Source organism: Eschrichtius robustus, chromosome 3 (genome assembly GCF_028021215.1).
Source record: "Eschrichtius robustus isolate mEscRob2 chromosome 3, mEscRob2.pri, whole genome shotgun sequence".
In the NCBI taxonomy this organism is placed as follows: Eukaryota; Metazoa; Chordata; class Mammalia; order Artiodactyla; family Eschrichtiidae; genus Eschrichtius; species Eschrichtius robustus.
In genome coordinates, this window is record NC_090826.1 from 65,722,135 (window position 1) to 65,737,125 (window position 14,991).

The following is a 14,991-nucleotide window of genomic DNA, read 5'->3' on the forward strand; positions in this document are numbered from 1 at the left end:
CATGCATTTAAAAAAAGACTTATCAAAATTGGTGAATTTTTGTGTAGCCATTTTAATATTGAAGATGGAAAAATAAAGCAACATTTTCGGCGTACTATGCGTCATTATTTCAGGAAAGTAGAAACGCAACCGAAATGCAAAAAAAAAAAGATTTGTGCTGTATATGGAGAAGGTGCTGTGACTGATGGAACATGTCGAAAGTGGTTTGCAAAGTTTCATGCTGGAGATTTCTCGCCAGACGATGCACGTGGTCGGGTAGACCAGCTGAAGTTGATAGCGATTAAACCGAGACATTAACTGAGAACAATCAACGTTATACGTGAGATAGCCGACATACTCAAAATATCCAAATCAAGCGTTGAAAATCATTTGCACCAGCTTGGTTGTGTTCATCGTTTTGATGTTTGGGTTCCACATAAGTTAAGTGAAAAAAATCTTCTTGACCGTATTTCCGCATGAGATTCTCTGTTGAAAAGTAATGAACTCATTCTGTTTTTAAAACAACTTGTGATGGGCAATGAACAGTGGATACTGTATAACAATGTGGAATGGAAGAGATCATGGGGCAAGCGAAATAAACCACCAACCACACCAAAGGCCGGTCTTCATCCAAAGAAGGTGATCTTGTGTATATGGTGGGATTGGAAGGGAGTCCTCTATGATGAGCTCCTTCTGGAAAACCAAACAATTAATTCCAACAAGTACTGCTCCCTATTAGACCAACTGAAAGTGGCACTCGATGAAAAGCATCTGGAATTACTCAACAGAAAACACATAATCTTCCATCAGGATAAGGCAAGACTGCATGTTTCTTTGATGACCAGGCAAAAACTGGTACAGCCTGGCTGGGAAGTTCTGATTCATCTGCCGTATTCATCAGACATTGCACCTTCGGATTTCCATTTATTTCGGTCTTTACAAAATTCTCTTAATGGAAACAATTTCACTTCCCTGGAAGACTGTAAAAGGCACCTGGAACAGTTCTTTGCTCAAAAAGATAAAAAGTTTTAGAAGATGGAATTATGAAGGTGCCTGAAAAATGGCAGAAGGTAGTGAAACAAAAGGGCGAACACGTTGTTCGATAAAGTTCTTGGTGAAAATGAAAAATGTGTCTTTTATTTTTACTTAAAAACTGAAGGCACCTTTTGGCCAACCCAATAAGACTGGGAACCATAAAACTCCTAGAAGAAAACATAGGCTGAACAGCCTTTGACATAAATTGTAGTAATATTTTTTTAGATCCATCTCCTAAGGCAAAAGAAAATAAAAGCAAAAATAAACAAATGGGACCTAATTAGCTTAAAAACTTTTGCACAGCAAAGGTAACCATCAACAAAACGAAAAGACAACCAACTGAATGGGAGAAAATATTTGCAAATGATATGACCAATAAGGGGTTAATAACCAAAATACATAAACAGCTCATACAGCTCAACATCAAAAAACCAAATGACCTGATTAAAAAATGGACAAAAGACCTGAATAATGCCATTTACTTTTATTCAGCTGATCAGCATGTATGGTGGCTTTCAAATATGTCCATAAATTATTTAACAATTTTCCTTCAGATAGTGGCGCTTAATTCCCTATCCTTTGAGTGTGGACTAAGTGACTTGCTTCTAATGAATAGAAAGTGACAGAATAATATTTGGTGACTTCCAAGAATAGGTCATAAAAGGCAGTGCAGCTTCCTCTTTGCTCTCCCTCTCTCTATTTTAGATCAGTAGCTCTAGGGGAAGCCATCTGACATGTCATGAGGACACTCAGACAGTCCTATAGAAAAAGCCCATGATTGTCAGCAGTCAGTAAGAACTGAAGCCTCGTGCTGACATCCGTGCAAGGGAGCCATCTAGAAGGCTGATCCCTCACCATAGTCAAGCCTTCAGCTGAGTGTGGCCTTGGCTTACATCTTGACTGCTACTTCATAAAGAACTCAGAGCCAGAGCCACTCAACTAAGCTATTCCCAATTCCGGACCACAGAAACTGTGAGATAAGAAACGTTTGCTTATTTTACATTGCCAAGTTTGAGAGTATTTTGTTATGCAGCAATAGATAACTAATTACTATATAGCTTTAAAAAATCTTTATATACTTAAAGGAAGCAGTTAAATCACCTTTGTCTCCTTCAACCTCAATAGTCACAATACTTAAATTTTATTTTCTATTTGATTTCTATTTCTATTTTTATTTTCTCTTGTCATGTTTTAAACTCATAGCTACAATTCGTAGGATTTAAGTATTTTTTGTTGCTTCACTATATGATTTAATACATGGAGCCTGCAACTTGATTTAAAATATGACTTAGGGCCTACCTAACCAATTACATGTTATCTGATACCTATTTACCTTACTTCTTTAAAAAAAAGTTAATACGAAAACTTTATCTTAAAGTGTGGGTCTAGAATATAGTCAAACTCCCATTCAATCATTCATACTGAATTGTCAGCCATCATATTCTTTTTTTTTATTAATTAATTAATTAATTTATTTATTTATTTTTGGCTGTGTTGGGTCTTCGTTTCTGTGCGAGGGCTTTCTCTAGTTGCGGCAAGCGGGGGCCACTCTCCATCGCGGTGCGCGGGCCTCTCACTGTCACGGCCTCTCTTGTTGCGGAGCACAGGCTCCAGACGCGCAGGCTCAGTAGTTGCGGCTCACGGGCCTAGTCGCTCCGCGGCATGTGGGATCTTCCCAGACCAGGGCTCGAACCCGTGTCCCCTGCATTGGCAGGCAGATTCTCAACCACTGCGCCAGCAGGGAAGCCCCCAGTCACCATATTCTTATTAAGTTAAATCATTCATTCATTCATTGGGCCTTACTATTGGCCAGTGCAGAGGGAAGATGGTTTCTGAAGAATGATAACGGATTCGCTTAAGCTTAACCAAGTCACGGCCTTAATTTTAGCTGCTGTTCAAGTTGTAGTCTCTCTAGTGGAACAAATAAAAGCAGCCTCTGCCAGCTTGCATGCAGCAATTGACCTAACAAAAGCTTTCCCCTTTCCCAGTAAGTATAAAACACCAGGAGCATTTGCTTTCACCTGGCAGGGATAGCGTGCTGCATCCTCACCATCTCCCCTTGAAGTTACATGACCTCCTAGCTCTTTGTCACAATTTAGTCTGCAAGGTTTTAATATAATATCTTACTTCACAGGATACCACACAGATTCCCTACACTGATGGCATCATGCTGATAAGATCTGGAGAATGTTGGATAGCATGTAACCTGGATGTCTTACAAAGACATACGTGTGCTAATGGGTGGGAGATAAACCTCATGAAAATACAGGAGTCTTCCAGTAAGATCTGAGGTTCAGGTAGTGATATCTCCTCCAAAGTAAAAGATAAGTTGCTGTACCTTGCATTGTCTGTTATTTAAAAAGAGGCACGGCATTTAATGGCTGCCCCAAGAAATAAAGTGCTTTTCAGATAATCCAGGTTACTGTAACAGCAGGTCTGCCACTAGGTCTATATGGCAAATGCCTATTAGAGGTTCTTATGGCTTTGGAGAAAATCCATATCCTTTCAGCAAATAAATGTTCTTCTTTTGAGAAGTAGCTCCTGAACGTTGAATGATCACCTAATGACATGAGAAGCCCGTCAGTGAACTGAATGTTATCTGATCCGTCAAGCCTAACGTTGGCTGTGCCCAATAGCACTCCCTTATGGAGTAGAAGTGGTGTATTCATACAACGCTTGAGAAGGTCATGAAGGCACAAGAAAGTTACATAAGAAGATTGCTCACAATAATAGGCACGTGCTCCTGAGGCACGGCTTTAACACATACCTATGGCTCATGGAAATGTCCCTGTGATTATTTGACTAGGAAGCAAAAAAATCAAATCAGATTTACAGGTGGGTGTGGAGGACCTGTTGGCATGGATCAGGAGGCATTCTTCTGGTTATCTACTTTGACTGAAAGAAGAGAGGAACTGAATCTGAAACGTTTATCTATTCATAGACAGAGGCCAATGATTTGGCCACGTTATCACAAACTGGAAAAGAAAAAATATTAGACAACCAAGGGCAAGGAAGTTTAAGAAATATTAGAAGTACTGACCTCCAAATGGACCCAGAATATGAAAATATTTATGTCTCATGTGGCTGCTTAGTAAAGAACCCTCTGTAGAGACAGCTTTCAATAACCAGATCGAAAAGTAATTTTTCAATGATTTTGTGAAAAAGTAATCATGACAATAGGGATGAAAATTATGCGTGGGTTTTGGATAACATGGACTTTTATTCACAAAGGCTGACCTGGATCCCAACAACGCTTATGTGACAAATCTGTCAGCAGTGGATAACCAACACTGAACTCAATCACCCAGAATAGCCAGCCTTATGGAACAAAATACCCTATGCAAGATCCAGTTAAAGCACCACCTAGGAAGCAAGCCTTTCAAGGTTGGGTTGCTGTTTTCTAGAATACAGCAAGATCCTAGCAGGAAATCGATGTTATAGTCACACAAGATAATTGCAGAGAGTTTAATAAAGAAATATTTACAAAGGTATGGGCAGAGTTAAGGAAACGAAGAGTTGGTTCAGAACCCAGAGGCTAGCTACAACAGGGAGTCGTTTTTACCTCTAGGCCTGAAGGGGCAAAGGAGGAAGGAGTTCCCTAAATCCAGAGAGAGAAGCCAAATGGAAAGAGTTGACTGACTGGACTTGGGCCCTTAGGTAGAGAGGTGCAGCTAACCTGTGGTGACCTACCAGCAAGAGAATCAGAGGAATAAACTCCATAAAGCCATTCTCTTACACTCCAATCTACTGTTGATACCTCCCACAGACCAAATTGGAAGCCAGGGGACAAGAGAGCCTGTGGGTGTCGTCATAAAAGCCAACTTCTCGAGGGACAGAGCAGGGTGAAGAGTAGGGTAGAGAAGAGATCCAAGGGGTTAAATGAATAATACCCAGCTCAGGGACTTCCCTGGTGGTCCAGTGGTTCAGACTTTGCCTTGCAATGCAGGAGGTGTGGGTTCGATCCCTGGTCAGGGAGCTAAGATCCCACATGCCTCACGGCCAACAAAACCCAAAACATAAAGCAGAAGCAATATGGTAATAAATTCAATAAAGATTTTAAAAAATGGTCCACGTAAAAAAATCTTTAAAAAAAAAAAGAAAGAAAAATACCCAGCCCACGTTCTGAACAAGAGACCAGCCTACTCACAGGGGAAACTTTAGATATATTCAGCAAGACATTCAGGACTTCATAAAGACAAACAAAAAACTACCAGAGGTACAATGTTTTCAGACCCTTTTATCAGAATTTACTGCCACATAGGACAGCAAAAGAAGAGAGCAAAATGACACACATTCTAAATTTCAGAGTCTGTAAAATGGAAGGGGCGAGAATAGGAAGTAAAAGATGGGACAAAGAGTATGTTTAAAGCATATTTGTAAATAATACACAGAATTGAAAGAAAATGGAAAAACCACCCAATAACTAAGAAATCAAATTAGGCTTTTCACAACACCTTTGTTTTTTTTTCTGTATGAGCAGGTCTGACTTTATGCTTGCTACATTAATATGCTTCTTTTTCTAGTTAATCTAAATAGATGTTAGTCTACTACTATTTACAACCTGTTCAAGGTTTTGATTCACCCTGAAGTGGCTGGAAATAATGAAGACAAAATTTTATTTATTCTTTCCTTCATTCACTCTCCAGATGTTTTTTGAGTGCCTGCTATGTGTCAGCACCGTGGTAAACTCTGGGTATATAAAGGTCCTTGCTCTCCTAGAGCCTACAGTCTACTGGGGGGGAAAGCGATCTTAGTGAATTAACTGCACAGGTGTGAAATGTCAATTCTGACAAGCACCACAAAGAAGCAATATGTGGTACAGAGAGAGGGATTCATAGAGGCAGATGATCAAATGGGGAAAGCCAGGGATGATGGCCCGGAGAGGTATGCAGGAGCTGAGATCTGAAAAACGAAGGGAGGCACAAAGAGGCTTCCAGCCGAGGGACACCTGGACAAAGAAGGCCCTGTGAGGGGGAGGGGCACGACGGGTACTGGGATGGATAGGAGGCCAGTGCGGTGCACACGTGGGCTGGAGAAGGTAATTTTATACAATGAACCGCAGGGAGATTGTTTTAGCGTAACAAGATTGTCAGTGCCAGCTGTGTAACCCATAGCAGAGGCTCTGTTCAAGTGGGTCCTCCTCTTCCTATCAAATTTTCCTTGAAAGACTCAAGGTCACCACGCGTTCAGTATCACTCATCTTGGTGTTTACTTGCTTAATTGTGGTTCTATAATTGGCAACCATTGCTTTATGTCAAGCAAGAGCTTTCATTGTTTCTAAAACCTGATGCAATTTATTACATCTGAAAATGCTACACGTAACCTTCATTATTAACATCTACTACTAAATACACTTTTTAGAAAGATCTGTGAAATCCTTTGAGGTCTTCCTGGCCAAAAAAGAATGAGATGCTGTCTGACATAATTTTATTTACTCTACAGCACAAGCATCAACTGAAAGAAAAAACCAAATCTACTAATAGGTGTGGATTATCATAAAGAATATGGTCCTCTCTTTAGTGGGTACATAATAGAGGCGAATTTAGCAAACGGTTACTGAATGTAAACAATGACACTGCAGCAAAGTGAACATGTACTCAGTCTCACAGAGCAAGACTGCAGCCACCAAATTATTCATGATTTTTGCTTGCAAAACAATACCTGCATTTCACTCACTCCTCTGGTGCCGTTCTCTCTGTTTTAAGTCCAACTCTACGTGGAATTAGACGATGGAGGGAAAGGAGGGAGAGAAAGCATTAGGAGAGTATCATGGGGTTCTGATCTGCCCCCTCTCTCAGTATCCTTCATTACTTAAAGAATCCTCATTCATCTTCTTTATTAAATAAAAGGCAGTATAGCATGATGATTAAGAGCAGAGGCTCTAGAATAAAACTGCCTGGATTATACTGGTGAATAAAACCAAATGCCAAAGTTACACAGCAATCAATACAAATCAGGATCAATCATCTTTTTCCCTTAATTTTCTCGCTATTTTAGAAATAACCATAAAAGACTACTTTAAGTGTAACTGATGCATGTGTGTGTGTGTGTGTGTGTCTGTGTGTGTGTGAGAGAGACAGAGAGACAGAGAGGGACACAGGGAGAAGAGAAAGGTAAGAAGAGAAATGATTTGTGAAACACTCCTATTTGGGTAATTCATAGCAGATTAGCAAAGATTGATAAGCGATGGGTGAAAACTTTGTTCAGGCAAATCATCTTTTCACTCACATCAAGGAACTCATATCCTGTTACTGAAATGCCAGGAGCAAGTATTATTACCTAGTATTATCTCTTATTTCCAAACATTTGCAAAGTATGTTCCTGTTGTGCTCTAGGGTTGAGTCAGAAGTTGCAGCCATTACAAAGCCCTCTGTCAAGGAGAAAATGTGATTAGACCAACTGCTTGCACTGACACTTAAAAATTAACTGCAAATCTGTTTGGGGCAGCTAAGGCATTCCCTGAACACTTGCTGGTTGGGAATGTCGGCTTTCAAATCATTATTTTGTATCCCTTAAAGATACATTTTAACTGTTTTAATATGTGAGGAACAGGCCTGCCAAATCGTGCTTATGGCTTTTTAACACAAGCAATTTACAGATGCAATGAAGCAGATAATAGGACACATGATACCGAATTTGAAAATCTGTGTTCATGACACTGCTGCCGTAGAAACATTTTTGGAAGCAGCCCTGTGTCCGGTTGCCTGGATAAGAAAAACGACGTTTCTCATTTCACAGGTGGCCTCTTCCACCCAATGGTGAGTTTAGGGTCATGTCCTTGAGCACAAATCAGTCTCTCTCATGCTAACAATATTCTACTTGAAATCCTCTAGAATTCGTGCATTCAGCAAAATACAACAAACAGTAAAAATCTCGCTCAGCATTAAAAAAAAAAATCTGTTCCAGTAACAGTCAAAACTAAGTGTTTTCCTTTTAAAATGAAGGCTTCCATAGTAAAGTATAAGTATGTAGTTTTATTTATAAACATCTATATATTTGTCAAGAATGCAAAAGGACATTTAACACTGGTTCTGGTTATTTATAAATACAATAAATTTTTCATTAAAAAAAGTTTACGAGAACAATTTTTAAAATAATGGAACAGGAGTCGTTTAAATTTCTTACCTTTTTATTGAAAAAAAATTTTTTTGCTAAAACAATGTTTCCAAGCTGTGACCTGATAGGCAGGCTCATTTTAGTTCTGAAGTCGACTAAAGGCACAGTGTGACTTCCTGTCACATTCATTCTCCATCACCAGTGTCCACTTACAGTGAATATTAGGATCATACCTTTAAGCTCAATACAAAGGGATGCCCGGTGAGGCATAACATAATTTTTAAAATTATATTTATTTATTAGTAAGAGAGACTGTCCACTACTTCTCTGTATAGACAGTATCAAAAAGTCATCTTGGAATTATCTTTGTTCTTCAAAAAGTCACTTGAGGGACCTCTCAGTTATGAAAATATGGTTCTCTCCCTTCCTCATATCCCTTGGGATGGGAAGACTAATTAGCTTTAAGAGAAGGAAGGGACAAGAACTGAATTTTTCTCCTTGAGATTTTAATTTAGGACAGAACAGACTGACCCTGAACTAGGTCTATAGGCCAAAAGGAATACAAATACCTTGAAGGCAGAGACTGGGCTGTTGTCCTAGGCTTAATAGAAGGGTCTAAGAGTAGGGGCTGCATTCTGATACTAGCCATGCTTTGAGGAGAAATGGCTGAGCATGGTATAAAGACTTAAAAAACTATAGTCTTGGATCCTAGTGTAGGAAACCACTACAAGAGTGGAAGGATCCAGATGAGCAATTCACTAAGAAATGATCCAAATGGCACCAACCAAAACATCAGAGCTCCAGTAGACTACAAGGTCTTGCTCTCCAGTGAGAAACTGGAAATAAGACTGCCCCCTCCTGGACATTTCGGGGCAGGCCAGGTCAGGGTAAAGAATGATATGCTGGATACGTATCATTCTTGCTATGAACGCAATGAATGGAAAAGTAGATGTGTGACTGTATTGCTACCCCCAGACAACGCACATGTACTTTAATACCAGAAATGCTGTGGTCAAGCTGGACTACATTTGATTTTTTTTTAATTAATTAATTTGTATTATTTTTTTTTGGCTGTGTTGGGTCTTCGTTTTCTGTGCGAGGGCTTTCTCTAGTTGAGGCAAGCGGGGGCCACTCTTCATCGCGGTGCACGGGCCTCTCACTATCGCGGCCTCTCTTGCTGCGGAGCACAGGCTCCAGACGCGCAGGCTCAGTAGTTGTGGCTCACGGGCCTAGTTGCTCCGCAGCATGTGGGATCTTCCCAGACCAGGGCTCGAACCCGTGTCCCCTGCACTGGCAGGCAGGCTCTCAAACAATGCGCCACCAGGGAAGCCCTACATTTGATTATTAATTCAGCCATTTTGTTTATTCTCCACCTCACTCCATGAAGGATTTAAGACTGAATTATGTAAACCTCCTCCTTTCTGTACTTGGTACTCTCAGTTCCGCTGTTTCCAGTCGACCCATGATGGCCTTCCTTTAATCCTTTGCACTGATCTATAAATTACTTGCACACCAAGGCCCTTTACTGGTATGTTTTGCCTTGGTTCATTCTCTATTAGAGAAGCAATCCCTAACCTCACTAAATTCAAGAAACAGGGATGCAGACCCCACCTCCTGATGAAAGGAATGGCAAAGAGTTTGCAGCCATGTGTTAAAACTACTATAGTTCAGCCTGTGGCTGCAAACTTTTTACATTCCCTCCACAATCAAATATGCTTTTACTCTCCCAGGATCCCCAGAAGCCTCATCCAATTAAGGCATCAGGCTCAAGCTAAAGGTCTGAATCTCATCACCTAAGTCGGGTCCAGGGGTTGATGAAGCCCTTGAGGGTTGGTTCCTCTTGTAAGGATGGTGTCTTTAGCTAGATCATTGAATTCATTAGGTATATTTCCTAATTACCATTGGCAACAGTGTTGCCAAACCTTCACCACCGCCTAACAAAGTGCCCTTCCCTCCTGCTTCCAATTACATTTCCTCCCTTTCCTTCAAACTCTCGCCAACAACCCCTTCAAAATCCACCTGGCTTCTGAACACCACCTGGTCTCCAAAACCAATGCCCATATTTTAGGTTTTGTTAAGCCAGCATGCCACTTCTGGATATCAAGTTTTGTCCTGCTTATCTATTATTGCACCCCCAAACCCACTGGCTTAATACAACCGTTTTATTTTGCTCATGACTTTGGGAGTTAGGAATTTGGGGAAGGCTTAGCTGAGCCCCTTGGGGCTCTCTCACGCAGCCAGATGTTGAGTGGGGCTTCAATCATCTGAAAACCCTCAGGGCTGACAGTAAACACTATCTATCCCTGGGAGCTCAGCCCAGCCTATTGACTAGGACCCCTATACAGGGCTTCTCCATGTTGCTTGGGTTTCTCACAGGATAGTGACAGAGTTCTAGGCTTGTCTGCATAAATTTACTTTCTTATTAACTTCCTATCTTCTCAACTAACAGGAATAATTATTCCAGAGGAAGATTAAAAAACAAAACCAAAAACAAACTTTAGACCCTAACTGTAAGTGCTTCCTGTGTAAATACAACAATGAAATAACTAACTCTCTCAACTGGAAATCCATTTGAAAAAAAAAAGAAAGAAAAAATTATTGAATGTTAAAATTGCGCTATTGTATACATAATGTTAGCACAAGGACAGCAAGAACAATTTGCATAATAAACATTCCTATTCTTTTTTTCTAGCTACCACAATTGAATAGCACCCATCAGTGAAGTAGGACAAAAGAGGGCTATTACCATAAATGTTTGATCTTTCAAGGAGATTTGATTACCTTCTACCCAGACTCCACTTCACCCACTTGAACGGAAGTTCTGCCTTTCATCAGTCGAATGTCAAGTGCCTTTGTTGCATCCAAGTGTTACCCTAGCTGGCCATATTCTACATAAAGGGCAAAGAACAGTTTTTTTCTTGGGAGAATTTGTAAGAAACATGGCTCTTTCATGGGAGCACTTCTTATGAAAAGAGCATGGATGAAAGTAAGCCTAAGAAGGTCCTGATCTAACAAAATGGCAAAAGATGCAAAACTACTTACAGCACATCAGTAAAACTGACTTAGCTTCACCTTTCCTCAGGTGAAGGTACACATTCTTTCATGTTAAAGAAATTCTTAACACTCCTACTAACCTCTGCCAAGCGTTTTCCTTCATTCTTCTTTTAGTCCAACATTGTAAGAGTTAAATTTATCTTAGAAACAGGCAAGTACGGCTATTTGTAGTTCAGGGATGAGAAATATACATATATTAAATTTTGTGAGTCGCTCATTTTAATCAGTGGCATACGGATTAATTTAGAGGAAACACTAAATTAATCCAATATTAAACACAGTTTTTCATTGAGGAATCTTTATCTTCCAATTTCCTTATGTGAATTAAGGCATTTAAAAACTGAATCTGGAGATATTGAACAAAAAGGCAAATTTCTCATCTTGCTCCGGAGGGAATGACAGTACACACTCCCGTTTCTTCTACCGTGCTGACAAGGGGGTGAGTGGCAGTGGCTTTCCCAGCTCTAGATAAGGACAGAAGCCATTTCTCTATGGATTACAAGAGACTGGCTCTGAGATACAGAGGAGAGACTTACTCAATTATGCCATAAGGCCTCCTAAGGGAAAGATTTTGGGCACAATAAGAGATCCTTATGAAGTCCCTGTGTGCATTCGAACTTTAATAACCAAAATTATGGGTTGCTATAGAAACAATATAGTAAATTACATTTAAAAGCAATTTATTAAAATTCAGAACAGCTAGATTATACAATGGTAGCAAATGAAGTACTGCCTCTTACTATTATGTAGCATTATTGGCGTAGCTGGATATTATTTCATTTACTCCTCATAACAGCCCTGCAAAGTAGGTAGTGTTTCCATATTTTTACAGGTGAGAAAACTACTGAGATTTAGAAAGTAGCTCAAGTCCACCAAATAATATGGGGAAACCCTAGATCTGCTTGACTCCAAATCTTTTTTTCTCTCATGCAACATATTTCAACTCGATGACAAAAAGTAAAAACAAAAAAATTACAGAGACAGACAGGTGTCCCAAAGTTGGAGAAGCTAAAATTCTATTAGTTGTATAATAAGAAAATGCACTGTATTATAATATTCAATTTATATATTTATATATTGTGCTACTAATGCATTAACGTTTAGAAGTTCAAATACACTGAAGAAATAACAAAGGAATCTTCTGAAGACCTAAGAGCACATTATTTGGTTTTGTGGTTTATACTCCTTTCTTCTTCTCTCCTTCCCTATCTTCCGGCCTTACTTTTTTGAATTCTCCATTTATGTGTAGTTTTCACCTGGTATTACTCAGATGATCTTTTGGAAATCACTTTCAATTGCTGTTCTCAAAGTATTTCTCTTTACTGGAAGATAAAACTGAAGACCAGAGAAAAGTATTTTCCATTGTTCTCTAGGTAGGCACTGCCTTCTCTCTGCTGATAAAAATCTATCCACATTAACTCTAGGCATTAATTATTGTTACTAGAAGCTATTATCTGACTTTTACAGCCCCCCCCCTCCCAATAATAATAAAATTTCCTAAGTCAGCATCTAAGGGATAGGACTTAAGTCTCTGTGGATAATGTGATACATTCATATGCAATGGTGAAATCTTTTTACAGAAAATATTCACACCAGTTCCTTTGGTAGTTTTTTCTTAAATTGAAGTATAGCTGATTTACAAATCTCTATTTTATTTATTTCCTCTCTGTTCTTTAATATTTCCTTCCTTCTGCTGACTTTGGGTTTTGTTTGTTCTTCTTTTTCTAATTCCTTTAGGTGGCAGTTTAGGCTGTTTATTTGAGATTTTTCTTATTGCTTAAGGAACACCTGTAACTGTTTATTATAGTTATAGTTGCTTTAGAATTTTCTGTCTTTTAGTCTGTAAGTGGTTGATCATCAGTCCTTATTATATATTTGCATTTCCTAGTGAGATTTTCCCTTTTAGTTTCTTACTTCCTTGCCACTTAGATAAGACCCTTTAACATTTCCTCTAGTCAAAATGATAATCTTGCTGGGTAGAGTATTGTAGGTTGCAGGGTTTTCCCTTCAGCACTTTGAATATATCATGCCACTCTCTTCTGGCCTGAAAACTTTCTTCAGGGAAATCAGCTGATAGCCTTACAGGGATTCCCTTGTATATGACTCCTTGTTTTCTCTTGCTGCCTTTAGAATTCTCTTTAGCTTTGACTTTTGCCATTTTAATTATGTATGTCTTGCTGTGGGTATTTTTTGGGTTCATCATGTTTGGGACTCTCTGTGCTTCCTGTACCTGGATGTCTATTTCTTTCTTCAGGTTTGGGCAGTTTTCAACCATAATTTCATCAAATACATTTTCAATCCCCTTCTCTCTCTCTTCTTCTGGGACTCCTATAATGTGAAGGTTCATATGCTTAATGCTATCTCAGAGATCTCTTAAACTGTTTCAAGATTTTATTTATTTATTTTGCTGTTCTGATTCAGTGATTCCCATTATTCTATCTTTCAGATCACATATACATTCTTCTGGATCACTCAGTCTGCTATTCATTCCTTCTAGTGTGTTTATGTCAGCTATTGAATTCATTTCTGATTGGGTCTTTTTTAAATTTTATAGTTCCTTGTTAAAATTTTTACTGTGTACATCTATTCTTTTTCCTAATTCAGTAAACATTTTAATTACTAATGCTTTGAATTCTTTATCTGGTAAATTGTTTATTTCTATTTCATTATTTTTTTCAGAGTGTTTCTTTGGCTCTTTTAATTGACAGCAGTTCCTCTGCTTTTTCATTTTGCTTAACTTTCTCTGCCTCTATGAATTTAGGTGAAACAGTTACCTATTGTCGCTTGAAGGGTTGTTCTTATGCGGGGCCATTCCTGTACAGGTGCAGTGTGTCCACTGCCTTTGGTGGGAGAGCTGGATTTGATATGGATCCAAGTCACATCTTTCCTCAGGGTTTGCTGGCAGCTATCACCTTGGTAGGCGGTGGGGCTAGAGATGGAGAGGCTAGAGCTGGAGCCCAGTGTGAGGCAGGGCTTCCTTTCTGCTCAGTGGCTGTCACTGCCCTATCAGGGGTGGGGTCTGAGCCCAAGTTGCTGGAGCAGAAGCCCTGAGGGGCGGGCTCGAGCTGGCTCTGTTCCCCTTAAGTGTGTGTTTTCCCCTCTCTCTGAACTGGCACCTTTGCCCCAGAGTGGGGGAGTGCTGAAGCGAGTGGGGCTTGTGAGGGGGTCTCTGCTCATGTTGTCTGCAGACAGAGGTCCAAGCTGTCTCTAATGCACTGCCTGTGCAGGCACGCACAACCGTTTTCCTTGTTCTGCTCAGACACAGACTCAGGTGCAAGTCCCCTTTGTTCCTCACAGCGGATCAGTGTCCTCAGCCTCCAGCACCCCCGCCCTGTTGCTGAGCCATATCACTGGGCAGGTGAGGCCTATGTGGACACTTGGCATGTGATCAGGGGGTGAGCTGTGGTGGGGCAGCTGCTGTCAGAGGTCGGGGCCACTTCAGATGCACTGCTTGAGTAAGCTCAAGAGTGGCTGCCACCATCCCACCCAGGCCATGCCCAGGGACTAGCTCATCTCTGCCTCCCACAGTCGAGTCTTCTCCCCAGTCGTGGCTGCCCCAGATCCAGTGCTGCTCTGTGACATGGAATGAGCAGGATCAGAGCCTCTGCTTGGCTTGGGTGCATGCCAAGGCAGTTATGGGAAACCCAGCAGCCACTGCAGCAGACCTCTCTCCACCCTGCCTCAGGGCAAGACAGCACATGAGTGTTCCTCACAACTGGAGTCCAGGCTTCCCACAGCCCTCCTGTTAGGCCCAGCAGTCCTCCAACCAGCTAAGGGGGCTCGTCTCCTCTGTATAGGACCCCAGGACTGGGGCACCCAATCTGTGGCTCTCACTGCTTACTCCCCAGGGTGAGTGTCCAACTGTGT

General features: G+C 40.5%; 1 protein-coding gene across 1 annotated transcript in view; it reads right to left on the minus strand.

The window, feature by feature from the left end:
- SLC44A5 (solute carrier family 44 member 5) overlaps positions 1 to 14,991 on the minus strand; it is a 372,145-nt gene that overhangs the window by 79,167 nt on the left and 277,987 nt on the right. The window lies entirely within an intron of this gene.